Here is an 18,921-nt window from a genome sequence, read left to right on the forward strand (position 1 = left end):
ATATACAGGTCGCCCTTATTTATTTTTATTTTATTTTATTTTATTAAATTTCTATACCGCCCTTCTCCCGAAGGACTCAGGGCGGTGAACAGCCAAAAGATAAAACACATAAATACAAAAAAATTAAAATAAATTAAAAACGAATTAAATAATTTGGCTGAATTTAAAATACCCCATAATTTGGTCACTGTATGAATAGTTGTAAATTGAGGAGCACCATTCAAAACACATTCAAGACATTGTCAGCACAGAAGAAGCTATGTTTCTGAACGAAACGATAGTGTACATTTTAAAATAAGACATTAAAATGCAGGTAGTGCATGGCCATATGCAAAAAAAAATGGGTGTTTGCATTTGCACACATGTGCCTATATCAAGTTGATCCGAAAGTCCCCGATTTGGTTCAACAAATAGAATTTGGCAGTTATTTGATCTGAAAGGGCATGGAAAACAAAATATAGTTGAATCTTTGTAGAGCCCTGTTGCTTACCATTGATCTGTGGTCTCTAAAATTGGCAATTTTAAGACTTGTGGACTTCAACTCTCAGAATTCCATAGCGAGTCAAGTTTGGAGACCCCTGCCATAGATTGTAATCAGTGGTAGGTTGCTCCCGGTTCTCCCCAGTAGCGGTGGTGGCAGGAGGCTCCACCCACCCAGACATCATCAAAAATGCTTTATGCATGGACGGAAGCTTCTGCGCATACACAGAAGCGCTACATGCTCACGAAACGAACATACGCACCCATGCGCTACTGATAGCGAACCGGTAGGGCCGGGATTTGAAACTGATTGTAACTCTAATCCATCTTCTGTAGGGGAGAGAACAATTAGACAAGACCTGAGAAGACTTAGGCAATGATCTGAACCACCCAGGAAAGGAAATGCATGAGTAAATCATTTAACTTCTAGATACTCCACTATGTAGAAGAAATGATCTCATGAACTTACTCATAGAAAAAGAATGGAATTAAATAATGATCAAGGGCACAGTCAAGGCTTTGTAGTGATTATTTGGGGGGGGGGTGAGTGGGGTGGACGGTGGTGGAACAAGTTGAAAACAATTGTCCTGGAAAAGAAGAAAAGTAAAAAAAATGACAATAAAGTTTATCTTCTGTCATTTTAAGAGAAAAAAAGGCTATGGAACACCAATGAGATTCAAAGAAGACCTACCCTATTCTTGCTCATTGGAACCTAAGGGAGATTATTTCTCAAAGGAAATGACAATTCAATTTTTTTTCTTACTAAGTTCTGATGAGGCACTGTGGTCCAGCCATGTAGTCAGGAACGCTTCCCAGAGAGACTGGTTAAAATTACAAATATGAATATGAATGTTCTACTGCTTTATACTGCACGGATGAGATCATACTTGGAATGCTGCATCCAGTTTTGGTCATCACGATAGAAAAAAAATATATGCTAAGACTCTAAGAAAGAGTGCAGAGAAGAGAAACAACGATGATTAAGGAACTAAAGGCTAAAACCTATGATGAACAGTTGCAGGAATTGGGTATGTCTAGTCTAACGCGGTGGCTCAGTGGCTAAGAAGCTGAGCTTGTCGATCGAAAGGTCGGCAGTTCAGCAGTTCGAATCCCTAGTGCCGCATAATGGGGTGAGCTCCCGTTACTTGTCCCAGCTTCTGCCAACCTAGCAGTTCGAAAGCACCTAAAAAATGCAAGTAGAAAAATAGGGACCACCTTTGGTGGGAAGGTAACTACATTCAGTGCGCCTTTGGCACTTTATTTATTTATTTATTTATTTATTTAGTCATATTTCTATGCCGCCCACTCTCCGAGGACTCTGTGCGGCTTACACCAAAGACAGTATACTAAATAGCATATTGCCCCCAACAATCTGGTTCCTCATTTTACCCACCTCGGAAGGATGGAAGGCTGAGTCAACCTTGAGCCGGTGAGATTTGATCCGCTGATCTGCTGAAGTAGCAGTCAGCTGAAGTAGCTGCAGTACTTCCCTTTAACCACTGCACCACCTCGGTCATGCCGGCTACAAGACCACGGAGACATCTTTGGACGGCGCTGGCTCTTCAGCTTTGAAACGGAGATGAGCACTGCCCTCTAGAGTCGAGAACAACTAGCAGATACGTGCGAGGGGAATGTTTACCTTTTTAGTCTAACGAAGTGAAAGTCTAGGAGTGATATAAGAGCCGTCTTCCAATATTTGGGCTGTCACAGAGAAGAGGGGGTCAACCTGTTCACCAAAGCACCTGAGGGCAATACAAGAAGTAACAGATGGAAGCATATCAAAGAGAGAGCCAAGGTAAAATGAAGGAGAAATTTCCTGTCAGAAAGAACAATTAATCAGTGGAACAGTTGCAAATGCTCCATCACTGGAGATTTTAAAGAAGAGATGGGACGGCCATTTGTCTGGAATGGTATAATGTCTCCGGCTTGAGCAGTGGGTTAGATAAAAAGACCTCCAAGCTTCCTTCCAACTTTTGTTATTCTGTATTCTGAAATATACCGGAGAAGTACCATATGTTTGAAAGCTAGATACGAAACAGTTCATTGAATTAATTGATCAGTTAATATCCTCAGTTGATTAGAATAATGGCTATTAGTGACTCAGCTACTAGTGACTCCTCCAGGCATAGAGAGTCTAGAACAGGGGTGTCAAATTCGATTTCATTGCGTGCCACATCAGGGTTGTGTTTCACCTCAGGGGACCAGGGTGGGCGTGGCCAGGGTGGGCGTGGCCAACTCGACATCACTCCTGTCAGGGGACCTGTGGTGGCCTGAGAGTCCTGCCAGCGAAAACAGGCTCCCAAGCTTCATTTTTGGCAGCCACAGCCTCCTGCAACCCTCTGCCAGTGAAAACAGAGCTTCGAAATGGAGCTCAGGAGCCCATTTTTGCTGGCAGAAACACTGCGGGCCTGTCCTTTGCTGTTTCCAGGGTGGCCCCATGGGCCAGATCTAAGTACCCGCGGGCCACATCTGGGTTTGACCTTGAGTTTGACACCCTGGTCTAGAAGATGAAAAGAAGTGTGATCTTGATTTGTCTTTGGTTTGGGAAGGGTTCCGGAAGATTTCAAGGAGAGCCAGGCAGTGTAAGACATGTTGACACCCTTCCTTTCTATCCTTGTTCTCCACACTGCTGAAAACGAAAAACAAAGCCATATCTCCAGTTACAGTAAGATGGAACAAAAACACAACTACTTTTCATTTAAAAATAAGGCAGGTGAATCATCATTAAAGGGAATATTAACATGGATTTCAACTTAGTTACTAACCACCTTATAGACCAAAATTGTTTATAAATACAAATCAGGGGTGGGCTTCAAAAATGTTAGCAAGGGGTTCTCTGCCCAGTTGCTGGGTGGGTATGGCCATGGTGGGCGTTGCCTAGTTGGCCTCCTGCACCACTGTGTATGGGGGTGTTATTGTCCTCCCCAGGCTCCGGAGGCTTTTCTTGAGCCTCCAGGAGGGCGAAAACAGCCTCCCCAGGCTTCGTAGGCCCTCTGGAGGCTGGAAACAGGCCCGTTTCTGGCCTTCCAAAACTTCAGGGAGGCCTGTTTTTCACCCTCCCCAAACCTCCGCACATGCCCTGCACTTACCTGCATCCAAAATGGGCCGTGTGGGGACTCCTGGGAGGGGCGGGGCAGGATGGGTGGAGCCAGCCAAGAGTGGGATTTGGGGGTTCTCTGAACTGCACAGAAGCTTAGCTAGAGGTTCTCCCGAACCCCTGTGAACCCCCAGCAGCCCACCCCTGATACAAATGTATTTGGCTACTAGAAGAAGGTCATCATTTATATACAGTCATATGTGCAGATTCTTACTCTTGAAGAGATCAAAGAACGTGACTTTGAACGTCACCGTGAAATTTAATCTCCTTCATTGCCAAAGTCTGTTGTGTATCCTTTTCTGAACCCTCAAATTATATCTTTGCTGAAATGTTGATGAACTGTTGGGACCGTGGTCTTTTCTGTTATCCCAATGGCTGGCATCTTCAGAGGCAGAGGAGGATGTTTGCTGGCATACTTCTCAGCAGCTCATAGGCTGCTGACTGAGGCTGGGCTCTTGTTTTTGAACTTGGCAAGCTGATTGGTCCATGTCCAGGAATTTCTTCAAAATGGAACAATTGGATGGGGAACCCCTTAGGAACCAGCTTTTTGGGATTCTTGGGACATGACCAATTAGAGATCGGTTTGCCGGGTTAAAATGCAAGAGCATGGGAGGTCCGTGTTGAGCTGCTGGGAAGAAATTCTCTCTGCCTCTGAATATGCCAGCCACCATTGCTGGTGAAACATCCTGACAACAGAAAACAAGACCGCAACTATCTGACTCTAAAGTTCATCAGTGGTTCACAGATGCCAGACATAAAATCCTACACACTATATTATATTCCTGTTGTTAGCGAACTTTCCTCTCCTCTCCTCTCCTCTCCTCTCCTCTCCTCTCCTCTCCCCTCCCTTCCCTTCCCTTCTTTCCCTTCCCTTCTTTCCCTTCCCTTCCCTTCCCTTCCCTTCCCTCCCCTTCCCCTTCCCCTTTCCCTTCCCTTTCCCTTTCCCTTACCCCTCTCCTCTCCTCAATATTGATGGTACATGGAAGCATTTTAGCATGTATTATTTATGTAGTGATTCATAATGATCGTTTCATGCTCAGGCAGAGAAAGCATGTTGTAGTGTAATTTTTAATCAGGATTCCGCCTTGCATATGAACGTGGCTGTTTCCTTCCTTCCTTCCTTCCTTCCTTCCTTCCTTCCTTCCTTCCTTCCTTCCTTCCTTCCTTCCTTCCTTCCTTCCTTCCTCCCTCCTTTCCTCCCTCACCCCTCTCTTTCTCTCTTTCTATTTCATACCTACATGCCAGTGGTGGGTTTCAAATTTTTTTACTACCTGTTCTGTGGGTGTGGCTTGGTGGGCGTGGCATGGCTTGGTGGGCATGGCAGGGGAAGGATACTGTAAAATCTCCATTCCCACCTCACTCCAGAGGAAGGTTACTGCAAAATCCCCATTCCTCCCGATCAGCTGGGACTCAGGAGGCAGAGAATAGAGGGGGGTGGGGCCAGTCAGAGGTGATATTTACCGGTTTGCCGAACTACTCAAAATTTCTGCTACCGGTTCTCCAGAACTGGTTAGAACCTGCTGAAACCCACCTCTGATACATGCACACACAAATACACACTCTCAAACCTGTCAATATAAGCTGTGATCCACAGAAGAAAGGGAAATGGACTTCTTAAGTTTTCCTGATTAAATCAGTTTTTCCCAGCTTGACATGGTCCACGTTATAGCATCCTGGCTTTCTTTATGCCCATAGGCAGGCGTGTGTGTCTCTATGTGTGTGTGTGTGTTTGTGTGTGTGTATGAATGTCAAAAGAGTCAAGATGGCAGCTTTGACTTATTTATTTATTTATTATTTATTAGTTCAATTTATATGCCGCATTCCTCCGAAGACTCAGGGCGGTTTACAATGCACTTATAGCAATAGCCTTCATTCTTTTGTATATACCTGCTTATTAGGGTTTTTTTGGGGGGGACCCCCATAAGTGGTGTTTCTACAAAGTCAGCTTATTGCCCGCACAATCCGGGTCCTCAATTTACCTACCTCGGAAGGATGGAAGGCTGAGTCAACCTTGAGCCTGGTGAGATTTGAACTCACACTAATTGCAGGCAGCTGGCAGCTAAGTGCTACATAACAGCATTTAGTCCGCTGCACCATCAAGGCTTCTTAAAACCTTGCTCCTTTTTTTATGCGCGCTGCCAAGCTCCACATTGGAGAAACCTGGCCTAAATATGAAACAGCAGCTCAAGCTCCCCACTATCCTGTCAGAGCTGAAGAAGCATCTTGGATGAGAAGCGAAGCGTCTTCAAAAGAAAAAAAAAACAAGAAAGTCCAGTTGCCTCCTGAAAAAAGCACCTTTGGGACAACCATGACCGGGATGACTGAGAATCTCTACAGACTTTGAGCTATGCAATTTGGGATGAACACCCTTGGAATGGTGTGGGGGTAGGAATGGATTTCCAGAGGGAAAAATTGCAGACTACAGGAACCAGGAGCACCACTCAGATGTCCCCGAGGACACAGATAAACCTCCAAGTGGCCTCAATGACCCTCTAAAAAGATGCAAATGACCAGCTGTCTGCAAGGAGTATAAATCCTTCCATTCCCCCACTATCCTGTCAGAGCTGAAGAAGCTTCTTGGATGAGAAGGGAAACGTCTTCAAAAGAAAAAACAAGGAAGTCCAGTTGCCTCCCCAAAAAAGCATCTTTGGGACGATGAAGCAACAGGCTCTTTTCTTTTCTTTTTTGGAATCATTTCTAAAGTGATTTGTAACAGATTACTAAATCTGACTAATATCCTACTTCATTCTGCTGATGGCTAACACTCTTGTTACAGGAGGATGCTGTCTCCTCTGGTGTCGAGGAAGCTTGACAAGAATCTTCTCTGTCCTTACTTCCTATTCAAGCATTTATTCCAGAAATCCTATGAATAGGCAGTTTTCTCAGCTCCATTATAATATTTCACAAAATCCCCGGGGAAAGCAAAAATGCTACAATGCCATTTGGGAAGTAGACTTCCAAAATTCCTGCCAAAACCTCACTGATAGCCTGAGGTCTCTTAAGTTTATATTCAGCCAAAAGTCACTTTAAAAAAAGGGGGGGGGGACTTAGTTATTCCACTGATTAATTGTTCTGTTGGGAAATTTCTCCTTATTTCCAGATTGGATCTCTCCTTGACTAGTTTCCATCCACTGCTTCTTGCCCTGCTTTCAGGTATCCACAACATACTGAATCACAAATTACCCAACCTTAGTTTAGCATGTTATGCGAAGTTATGTGAGTGGTCCAAAGCTGGAAGCCTTTCAGAAGAAATCGGACAGCCATTTGTCTGAAATGGTATAGGATCTCCTGCTTGAGCAAGGGGCTGGACTAGAAGACCTCCAAGGTCCCTTCCAACTCTGTTATTCTGTTAAGAGGGAACCCAAAAGAATTTCCCTGGGTTTCAGGAAGCATTCAGGCTTTGGCAAAAGGAGAGAATGAACTGGAAGATGTCCAAAGCCTTTTCCCCCAATGAAGAACTTCATTAATGAATAGCTGATGCCAGTATCTTAAATCCTGGTCCTAATAGCCAATCCCTATCTGTTTTGGGAAGAGTTATATAAGGATACTTATAAGCAAGTGTCTCATTTCCATTTCCGAAAGGTCACATTTCTATTGAGTAGATGCAATTGTGTATACTGACGCCACTTTCCCCTGCCATCCTGCTGTTTACTCCGTGATCAATATCACAGTCTAGACTTGAATGTCTCTGGAATCTTACCGCAGCTTAATTTCCCACAAGATCAACTGGACTTGGCTGAAAATGCTGCGATCGGCAGCCCTGGAAAAAAAAAAAACAACCACCACAACAACAACGATGACAAAAGGAACCCGAATGGCAAATGCCTTTGCAGCACAATTAACACAGCCCCAGCGCAAGTTGGTTGTTTTCATCACTTTTCAGGAAAAATTAACCTGTCACGTTTCTCTATTATCGGCCGAGTTCGGGAACAAAAACAGAATCATTTACAACTTTTTCAGACTGGGTCCAGGTCGTGCAAAGATGCCCTGTGTTAGATTCAGTTGCTGGGGTATATTTGGGATTCTGTCTGGCTGCCTCCTGCTCCAATCGCCCCTTTGCAAGTATTAATTACTTGATGGCTGCTTCCTTTCAGACTATGGTGACCAGATTGATTGTAGATGCTTTCAGCTGAAACGTTACATTAGGGACTGAAATAGCAAACAGATAATAAAAATAATAAAGAGGAATATATATATATATATAGTAAGAAATAAGATGTTAAATATTTCAGGCTGGAAACACGTGCAACCAGAAGCTCTTACTGGTACCAGCACCAAAATAGTCCAGATTATAAGAATAATAATTTGCACGCAGCAGAGAAGATGGGTACCGATGAAAAGATTCAGAGATGCATTCATTCTGATGGATGGTTTCTATCTTCCCCGTCTGCAGAATATAATATCAGTCCATGACTTCATATTAAGTCCAGTCTCTTGCCTGTTTCCAACACTTTCATCATGCCTGTAAAGCCTCGCCCCCACCCCCACTCTCTGGAGTGCAACGAAGACAGACCAGAATTTATTTATTGATTTAAGTTCGTGCGTTTATGTATTCATTTAAAACTTTGATATAGCCGCCCATCTTTCAACCAATTCTGGGCAGCCATATAAATGTTTTAAATAAATAAATAAATGCATATGTAAAAATCTTAAGATGCTAGGCCTTCTCTGTGGTGGCCCCGTGCTTTCAAATTCCTTATCACCACAGGTTTGTAAAGTTTCCTTACTGTAGTATATTATACCAGATGGAAGAAGGGTCTGCTGTCAGACTGCGGTACTGTCTCAAAATTAAATGAATTTCCAAACTGCCAATCTTTAAGGAAATCTTTCTTTAATTGAGCTCAGCCACCGGATCATGACTCCGTGCGGACAAGACTGACCTTTTGCCTCCCAATCCCTCCCTTTCCGACCCCCAAGACTCTGCTTCTCATTGGCTATCTTCCAAGTCATTCTTCCGACTTCTTTTCCCCGTCATTTCTCAGGAATGTGCCCCCTCCCCTGATCTCTACGACAACCAAGCTTCAAAGGGATTTTGCAGGCAAAAGTTTCAGAGTTTATCTTTCGCTGTCCTCTGCTCTCTCTATGGCAGCGTTGCAACGCTGACATCTGCTTTACAAACTGAGTCACCTCATCCCCAGGGGTGGGATTCAAAATTTTTAGCAACTGGTTCTCTGCCCAATTGCTGGGTGGGTGTGGATTTGGTGGGCGTGGCCTACTCGGCCTCCTGCACCATGGCGGGGGGGCATTTTCACCTTCCCCAAGGTCAGGAGGCTTTCCTCAAGTCTCTGGGAGGGCAAAAATGGGCCCGTTTCCAGATTTCCAGAACTTCTGGGAGTCCCATTTTTTGCCCTCCCCAGGCTCCACAGACTTTCCTAAAGCGTCCAGGAGGGTGAAAAAGGCTTTCCCCGGGCTCTGGAGGCCCTTCTGAGGCTGGAAATAGGCCCATTTCCAGACTTCCGGAACTTCTGGGATGCCCATTTTTCACTCTCCCAGAGCCTCTGTGCGGATGCTGCACTTACCTGGCATCCAAAACAGGCCGTGTGAAGACTCCTGGGAGGGGCGGGACTGGGTGGGCGGGGCCAGCCACTCCTTGCAACTACCGGTTCAGCGAACCAGATGTAAAATTAGCATCCGGTTCGCCCGAACTAGTCTCAACCAGCTGAATCCCACCCTTGATCATCCCCTGTAAAATCCTCTATCGCCTAATAAACAACATGCTCAGTGATAGATCCTTTCAGGTCATTATGTGGGACAACGTTAGCAAGTTAAGAAGACGCAACAATGGCCTTCCACAAAGTTCTTTACTGGCACCCACTCTGTTCAATCTTTATATTTCAGATATGCCAGCTACTAGGGGTCGTAAATTTGGATATGCAGATGACCTGGCCCTAGCAGTGCAAGATAAAAACTTGTTTCCATCTCAATAAGAAACTCACCAATGCCACCCCAAAAGCCTACCTGAATAACAACCTACTGTTATAACCGAGGCCCACGTAGTGATTACCATACACAATTCAGTCCTGAACAAACTTATTTTATTAAAACAGCTGAGAATTAATTCATACTCAGCTTAGTCCAAAACAAATTCTTCATAACCAGTCCTATGGCCTTATCACCAACCTTTGATGTCTTTGGCAACCTGCCAAAGGCTTTTCTTGGCAAAACCCCCACAAAGTTCAAGAGACGCTGACAAGAAGCACTGGAATCAACGTTGCTTTTCTACAAAGAACCCAACGGTTCGTTGCTGTTCTTTTAAGCTTTATGGGAGTGGCCAATCATCTTCTGGCCTTACTCCTGAGTCAGTGGTGGATTCCAACCGGCATTACTATCAGTTTTCTTCGTGCACGCGCTTCACGCGCAATCGCCCAGCTCCTAGACAAAGAGAACCAGTTCAGTGATGTCACATCGTCACTGGTACCGGCTCGGCCGAACTGGGCTGAACTGGGAGGAGCCTATGACTGTCCTGAGTCATCCTTTTTGCTTCAACTGCTCTTGCCTTCTGGCAGCTCTTCACATGCATACACTAGGAACAGGCTCCTTCTGTTCCTCTGCCTCTCTGCTGTCTGCCTCTGGAGGCTCCGGAGTCCACGCATCGCTCCCAGATGGCCCTGGCCCCATCTCAGCCTCAGACGCAAAGCCCTCATCCGGGCCTTCCCCTGACTCAGGACTGGCCCATTGTCCTCCCCAGCCTCCTCCCCATCCGACTCCACTGAAAGGTATGTAGGCTGCTGGCGGACCACAACACTTACTCCCTTATGATCGCCACCCCAAATACATCGGAGTAACTTTGGAACAGACCCTATAAGAAACGTCAAGAGAACATATCCACTAAAATCATTACCAGGAACTCTCAGAAGATCAGCACTAGGGTTGGTCTACTCCACAGCTGAATACTGCAGCCCTGTCTGGCTTAACAGCTGCCACACTAGCAAGATCGATTCTAGACTAAATGATACAATGAGGATCATAAGCGGTTGCTGGTTGCGGTTGTGGGTTGCTTGACCCACATTGCACCACCAGCCCTACGAAGGCAGGAAGCCTTAGTGAAGGAGTACAACAAAATTTTGAGAAACCCACCTCTTACTGTGCACGCTGATCTTCCTCATCTATCAATTGGCAGGCTTAAATCCAAGAAGCCTGCTCTGGCACTCGCTCAACAGCTGTTTAACAACTTTGACAGAGGGGTGAAATCCAATTTTTTCCCCTACCGGTTCTGTGGGCGTGGCTTGGTGGGCGTGGCAGGGGAAGGATATTGCAAAATCTCCATTCCCACCCCACTCCAGGGGAAGGCTACTGCAAAATCTCCATTTCCTCTCCTCCTGGGGGAAGGATATTGCAAAATCTCCATTCCCTCCCCACTCTGGGGCCAGCCAGAGGCGGTATTTGCCAGTTCTCTGAACTACTCAAAATTTTCACTACCGGTTCTCCAGAACCTGTTAGAACCTGCTGGATTTCACCCCTGCTTTGACATCAACGCACTGTGGAAAGCCAAATGGGCTGCTGAATGCCCAGATACAGGCAGTTATGTAGATCAGTGGTCCCCAACCTTTTTATCGCCGCGGCCCGCTGAGCGCGCGCAGGGGTGGGGGCACGGCCCAGGAGCTTTTGCGCACGGCCCATTGCGCATGGCCCAGGAGCTTTTGCGCACGGCCCAGGAGCCTTTGCGCTGCAGCGTTCATGTCCCCCGGCCGCTGCGCGGCCCGGTGCCAGGTACTCCACGGCCCGGCACCGGTCCGCGGACCAGGGGTTGGGGACCACTGATGTAGATGACCCTACACAAAAGGTCCCAGGATTTGACCTTCCTCACCAGCATTGGTAAACTCTGAACAGGATCCGTACCCAACATGGTGTCTGCCCGGACTCATTGTTCAAGTGGGGTCTTGTCTCTACCTGTCGAGGAGTGACTGTGGTGCTCCTCGACAAAATATCCACCACATTTTGTCCGAATGTCCATCAAGAGCTTACACTGGCCCAAGGTCTGATTTTTCAAGTGAATCTGGGCTTCCCCACATTGCCTTTGCTTATGAGAAGGTCACAAAAGATGATCATATGATCCTTGGGACATCGCAACTGACAAAAATACAGTTGCCAGACGTCCAAATTTTGATCATGTGATCACAGTGATACTGCAATGTTCCTAAGTGGGGAAAAACTGTTATAAATCACTTTTCTGATCGTTGTGACTTTGACCGGTCACTAAACAAATGGTTGTAAATTGAGGACTACTTCTACACCAACAATTTTGGGTTAGTGAAATGAAAGTTCGGACTATGCCTACTGTATGGTAACTGTTATTTTAAGAAAGGAGTTGGTGTCTAATCTCCGTCCCACCCACCCACCACCAAAAAACATGTGCCAGTCAAGTGACAGCAAAGGACTGGTGCCTTTTGAATGAGCATATTAAAAATTACAACGAATACCAAATATTTGTCTATAGATATGCATCAGAACTTTGGAAACAAGCCTGAAATATACAAAAGATCCCTTGTGAATAGGAAATAATGTTATCTTATTGGGCAACAGTTTCATAACTATCATATCCTGACACATTTAGCATCCTCTCGTGTGTGTGTGTTTGTGTGTGTGTGTGTGTGTGTGTGTGTCACAATTGCTGTGACATCCAGAATTGGATCTTGGGACCCACAGATGAATGAGGCTAATAAAACAAATCCAGAATCAGGCAGTTTAGGGCAGACATTCTCAGGAAAAAAAAAAAAAAACCCAGTCTACTCCTTTGAATGTAACGTTTGTGTTTTGGAATGATTAAAAAGAGAGAGAGAGAGAGAGATGCTCTACAAAATTGCCCTGTTTTATTTTTTCATTTGAGATGATAGAAAGATAGTAGGATAGATAGATAAGTTAGAGATAGACAGATACACAGAGATAGATGATATAGATAGCAATAGCAATACCCTGTTTCCCCCAAAATAAGACATCCCCTGATAATAAGCCCAATCGGGCTTTTGAGCCCATGGCAATAAGGCCAAGCGTTTATTTCAGGATTAATATATATATATATATAAGACAGGGTCTTATTTTCGGGGAATCACGGTAGCAATAGCACTTAGACTTATATTCCATTTCACAGTGCTTTATAGCACTGTCTAAGTGGTTTATAGAGTCATCATCTTGCCCCCAATAATCTCGGTCCTGGGAATCTTCACTGACCTGGGAAGACTGAGTCAACCTCGAGATGCGTTAAGAATGAACTCCTGGCTGTGGGTGGAATAAGTCTGCAATACTGCATTCTAACCACTGTACCGCCATGGTCTAGGTCTCTAGGAGATAGATAGATAGATAGATAGATAGATAGATAGATAGATAGATAGATAGATAGATACTATCTATACTGTAGATGGATGGATGGATGGATGGATAAACTGACAGAGATAGATAGATAGATAGATAGATAGATAGATAGATAGATAGATAGATAGATAGATAGATAGATAGATACTATCTATACTGTAGATGGATGGATGGATGGATGGATAAACTGACAGAGATAGATAGATAGATGATAGATAGATAGATAGATAGATAGATAGATAGATAGATAGATAGATAGATAGATAGATGGAAAGATAGATAGATAGACAGACAGACAGACAGATAGGCATATTGACAAACACATATAGACAGCCAATAGATGATAGATAGACGATAGACAGGCAGGCAGGCAGATAGACAAGATAGCACGGATAGATTAGTAGATATGAGAAACCTTAAACCAGTTTCCTACAATTCCCTCAGTTCTAGGCTGAGAATTCCCTTGGAAGACTCTTAAATGCCAGGATTAACTATTATTATTATTATTATTATTATTATTATTATTATTATTATTATTATTTGTCTGAGTATGCTGATTACATCCTATATCAATCTATATATCAGAGGTGGCTCTTTTAAATGCACTTCTCAGTCCTTTGCATAACGTTGCTGCAGCAGCAGATACATCTGCAGGATCAAAGGCTACATTCAGAAAGACAAAAGCGGAATTGCATTGTCACAATATGGCTCCACCCCCACCTACCCCCCGGGAGGTTGTCCATGTGACATCATGATGCGTTGACCCAAAGGTTGGAGCTTGTACGCCAAAGAAACAACACTGCTTTTCATTGTTTCTTAGACACCCACAGATGCTTCTGTGTACAATAAAAGAATTATCACCATTACAGAATCCTGTTCTCCTATGACGGAGTTTCATTATTTTTTTCATATGCAAGCTCTTCAGCAGGGTATGAGTGTCTTTCAATCTCCCTCCCATAAAATCTGACGGTGACTAACTCAAAGTCCCATACTGAGCTTCCCTGGTGAAGAATTTATTTTTATTTTTTTATTTCGTTGAGTAGATATTAGATAATATATATAAGTATAAGCAGTGGTGGGATTCAGCCAGTTCGCACCTATTCGGGAGAACCGGTTGTTAATTTTCTAAGCAGTTCGGAGAACCAGTTGTTCGAAGAAATCTCCTTTTGTTTTTTTTCCACTTTACAGGGCTAATCCTGTAAGGAAGGCAGGAAGGAAACATTCTGGTGTTTCTAGCCTAATCTTTATTGTCCTGCTTACAGAAACTGCCTCTGGTTAACCCTTATTACATTATAACAGCTAAGGCGAAGCACCCATCGACATGAGTGACGCTGAGTTAGCCACGTCCACACGGTTACATGACCACTGAGCCACACCTACCCAGCTGGTCATTAGGGCAAAGAACCGGTTGTTAAATTATTTGAATCCCACCATTGAGTATAAGCATGAATTGAATACATAAAATGAATACAATTAAAGGGAACATTAGGACAGGGACGGTAGACACGCTGGTGCTCTTATGCACGCCCCTTACAGACCTCTTAGGAATGGGGTGAAGTCAACAGTAGACACAAAGTCAAGGTCTTTTTGAAGGGTATCAGCATTGTTGGTAGCGTTAAATAGTTTAACATCATTGACGAAGAGAATGCAGTTACTTATAATATGATCACAAAGGTCATTTATGTATAGCATGAAGAGTGTTGGTCCTAGAACGCTGCCTTGGGGGTCACCGCTATTAACAGGTGCAGGATTTGATAGGGCCTATTTTGACCACTCGTTGTCTGTTTGACAGGAACGCAGTTATCCAGTTATGGAGGGGTCCAGAGATGCCGTAGAATGGACTTGTACATGGGCTTTCTTGGTTGAAGTCCAACACCCTTGTCAGTAGACAAGCATGTGCTTTCATCACTTACACATCTTAATGAAAAGAGCTGTTTCAGATATATTTATTATATCAGGAATCAGAGACTAGAATTTCCAGATGTTGATCGATTTCATCCTTGACACCCTGATACCTGCTTGTGGTCCTTGTGGTTGATGGAAACTAGATCTTAAGAACATCTAAAGCATAACAGATTCCACAACTTTGTGATTGTGAACTCTGAGCTTATCCTCACATCCCCTAACAACACCATAAAGTTGCCTCTCTAACCATTTGTTGAGGACATATCCTCGTCATACTGTCTTCATGCCAATTCCAGACTATTTGTCCATAATTGTTTCCATTGGAAGTCATGTTTGGCCTTTTGCCCTGATATAAGCTAGTCTTCAAATCTGGCCAGTTTTGATTGCAACCTTCTTCTGTTAGCTTGATTGTGGTCACTTCTTCCAATTATGTGTCACCTACACATTGGATGATCTCCTTTCCCTATCAGCCTACATTAAATTAAATTAAATTAAAGGTTTAGACAAGTTAGAACTATGCTGCCTTCGATCTGACCAGGGGTGAAATCCAGCAGTTTCTGACAAGTTCTGAAGAATCGTTAGCAGAAATTTTGAGCAGTTCAGAGAACCAGTAGCGGAAATTTTGAGTAGTTCGGAGAACCAGCAAATGTCACCTCTGGCTGGCCCTAGAGTGGGGTTGGCAATGGAGATTTTGCAAAATCCTTCCCCCAGGAGTGGGGAGGGAATGGAGATTTTGCAGTATCCTTCCCCTGCCATGCCCACCAAGCCACGCCCATAGAACCAGTAGTAAAAAAAATTGGATTTCACCACTGGGTCTGACCTAAGCGTAGTACATAAAATTATCTGCCACAATGTCCTTCCTGTCAATGACTACTTCAGCTTCAACCACAACAATACACGAGCACACAATAGTTACAAACTTAAGGTAAACCGCTCCATACTTGATTGCAAAAAATACAACTTCAGCATCAGAGTGGTCAATGCCTGGAATGCACTACCTGACTCTGTGGTTTCTTCCCCAAACCCCCAAAACTTTAACCTTAGACTGTCTACTGTTGACCTCACCCCATTCCTAAGAGGTCTATAAGGGGCATGCATAAGCGCACCAATGTGCCTACCGTCCCTGTCCTACTGTCCCCATTTATTCGTATCCATTTCATCTATTCACAATCATGTTTATACTTATATCTGTTATCTTATACATGCTTGACAAAATCAATCAATCAATCAATCAATCAATCAATCAATCAATCAATCTTCAAGGACAGCACCAATCGTCTGCCTTATTCCAGAGACAGACTGGAGCCTGGTTGTCAGGTTGTCACAAAATATGCCAACATACTTTTTTTTGTTGGGTCCAAGACCTGAGGAACACACTAACAGGACTACGAGAAGAAGCCCTGAAGCTTAAGGCAGTTTAGGTAGTATAATGCACGTTAACAAGAGGTGTTACAGCTCATTGAATTAAGTGAGTTTTGTTTCTGAGCAGACATAACATAGGACTGCATTATTCATTTCCAATTCAAAACACACAATTAACTTGTTGATGAATTTTAGCCAAGGTCTTGTGAGTTTTAATACCATTGATTGACCATTGCTGATGTGTAAGGGAGCGCAGTCTGAAAAGAAGATCAGAAATGTGTGTAGCTTCTGTTTTATTCTAGTTGTCCTATGTCTAACCCAATATTGCTCATTGTCAACACCGACCAGTAGTAGAACAGATGTCATTTTTGTTTCATTTCTGTCCTGTGGGGATGGACAAGGGAAAGAAGAAGTGAGATAATGTTACGAATCTTCCATCCAAAGATAGGATGAATTTGCAACGTGACATCACCACGTTGTATATCCTTGTTGTGGCTTCCAGCAGATATCTTGGTTTCAGTTTTTTTATGGGCAGAGAAGATGGGTGAACATGTTTTCTGAATTTCTGTAGGGAAAGGAGAGCTGGTCCAATGGTTTCTCCAGAACCTAAGCCTGAGCCCCTTTACTGGGATATGATGGATGGAGCAATGGATAGATGGATGGATCGATGCTAGATCTATTGATCAATCAATAGATAGATAATAGATAGATTCTAGATAGTTTAAGAGGAGGATGGTTGGTTGGATGGATGGATATATGATAGATATATGATGATAGATAGATAGATAGATAGATAGATAGATAGATAGATAGATAGATGGATGGATGGATGGATGGATGGATGGATGGAGGGAGGGAGGGAGGGAGGGAGGGATGGGATGGGATGGGATGGGATAGATAAGAGATAGATAAAAGAGATATGGATGGATGGATGCAGGGGTGGGCTTCAGATCCTTTAGCAATGAATTTGTTGCCCTGTTGCTGGGTGGGCATGGCCATGGTGGATGTGGCCTAGTTGGCCGCCTTCACCATGGCAGGGGGGCATTTTTCACCTTCCCCGGGCTCCGGCGGCTTTCCTCAAGCCTCCAGGAGGGCAAAAACAGCTTCCCCTGGGGTCCAGAGGCCGTCCAGAGGCCGGAAACAGGCCCAGTTCTGAACTTCTGGAACCTCCCGTAGGCCCATTTTTTGCCCTCCCAGACTCTCCGTGAGGCCCCTGCACTTATCTGGAATTTTTTTTTTTTTTAAATTTGATTTATATGCCGCCCTTCTCCGGAGACTCAGGGCGGCTTACAATGCGTTAAGCAATAGCCTTCATACTTTTGTATATTTATACAAAGTCAGCTTATTGCCCCCACAAACTGGGTCCTCATTTCACCTACCTTAGAAAGGATGGAAGGCTGAGTCAACCTTGAGCCTTGGAGAGATTCGAACCAGCAGAAATTGCAGGCAGCTGTGTTAATTACAGGGTGCACTAAACCCCTGTACTATCAAGGCTCTGGAATGATGAACGGGCCATGTGGAGACTCCTGGGAGGGGCAGGGCAGGGCAGGCGTGGCCATCTAGGGATGGCATTTGGGGGTTCGCCGAAACCCGGGGATCCTTGGTTGGGGAATTGCCCGAACCTTGCCGAACCCCCAGGAGCCCACCCCTGGATGGATGGATGGATGAATGGATGGACGGACGGATGGACGGATGGACAGAGAGACAGACAGACAATATTCAGTATACTGAATTGATTGAGCATTCCCAAAAGTTAATCGTCCTTTCCAAGACTGGAAATATTGAACTTGCAAGCCAAGTGATTATACTGCTGGTGAACAATAAACACACACACGTACACATTCTAAATATTTGCAACGTTTATAAGACTCCATTCTCCCAATGCAATCTTGGTTTTTTTCCCTTGAAATGTCTATTTTAATTTCCTCAGGGCAGAAGCTTTAGCTGTCTTTCTTGCATTGGCCCAGTAAACATCAGATAGCCCTAGTGCATGGTATAAAAATGAATTGAGAAGCATCCCAGGTTACTCAGTCAAAAGTGTTTTTTTGCCTTCCTCTTTCCCTTCCCTTTAGTAACCCAGCACAAGGGAAACTTGACCAGCATCCAAAACTGTGATGGTTTTTAATATTAAAATATAACGTTCCATTATCTTTTATTAAATGATTTTTTAAAAAAGGTTTAGACTTTCGAAATTTTTTTACTACCGGCTCTGTGGGCGTGGCTTGGTGGGCGTGGCTTGGGCGTGGCAGGAGAAGGATACTGCAAAATCCCCATTCCCTCCCACTCCAGGGAGAAGGATACTGCAAAATCCCCATTCCCTCCCACTCCAGGGAGAAGGATACTGCAAAATCCCCATTCCCACCCCACTCCAGGGAGAAGGATACTGCAAATCCCCATTCCCTCCCACTCCAGGGAGAAGGATACTGTAAAATCCCCATTCCCTCCCCACTCCTGGGGGAAGGATACTGCAAAATCTCCATTCCCACCCCACTCCTGGGGGAAGGATACTGCAAAATCCCCATTCCCTCCCCACTCCTGGGGGAAGGATACTGCAAAATCTCCATTCCCACCCCACTCCTGGGGGAAGGATACTGCAAAATCTCCATTCCCACCCCACTCTAGGGGGAAGGATACTGCAAAATCTCCATTCCCACCCCACTCTAGGGGGAAGGATACTGCAAAATCCCCATTCCCAGCCCACTCCAGGGAGAAGGATACTGCAAAATCCCCATTCCCAGCCCACTCCAGGGAGAAGGATACTGCAAAAT

This window comes from Pantherophis guttatus, chromosome 3 (genome assembly GCF_059756535.1).
Source record: "Pantherophis guttatus breed Tessera chromosome 3, ASM5975653v1, whole genome shotgun sequence".
Classification (NCBI taxonomy): domain Eukaryota; kingdom Metazoa; phylum Chordata; class Lepidosauria; order Squamata; family Colubridae; genus Pantherophis; species Pantherophis guttatus.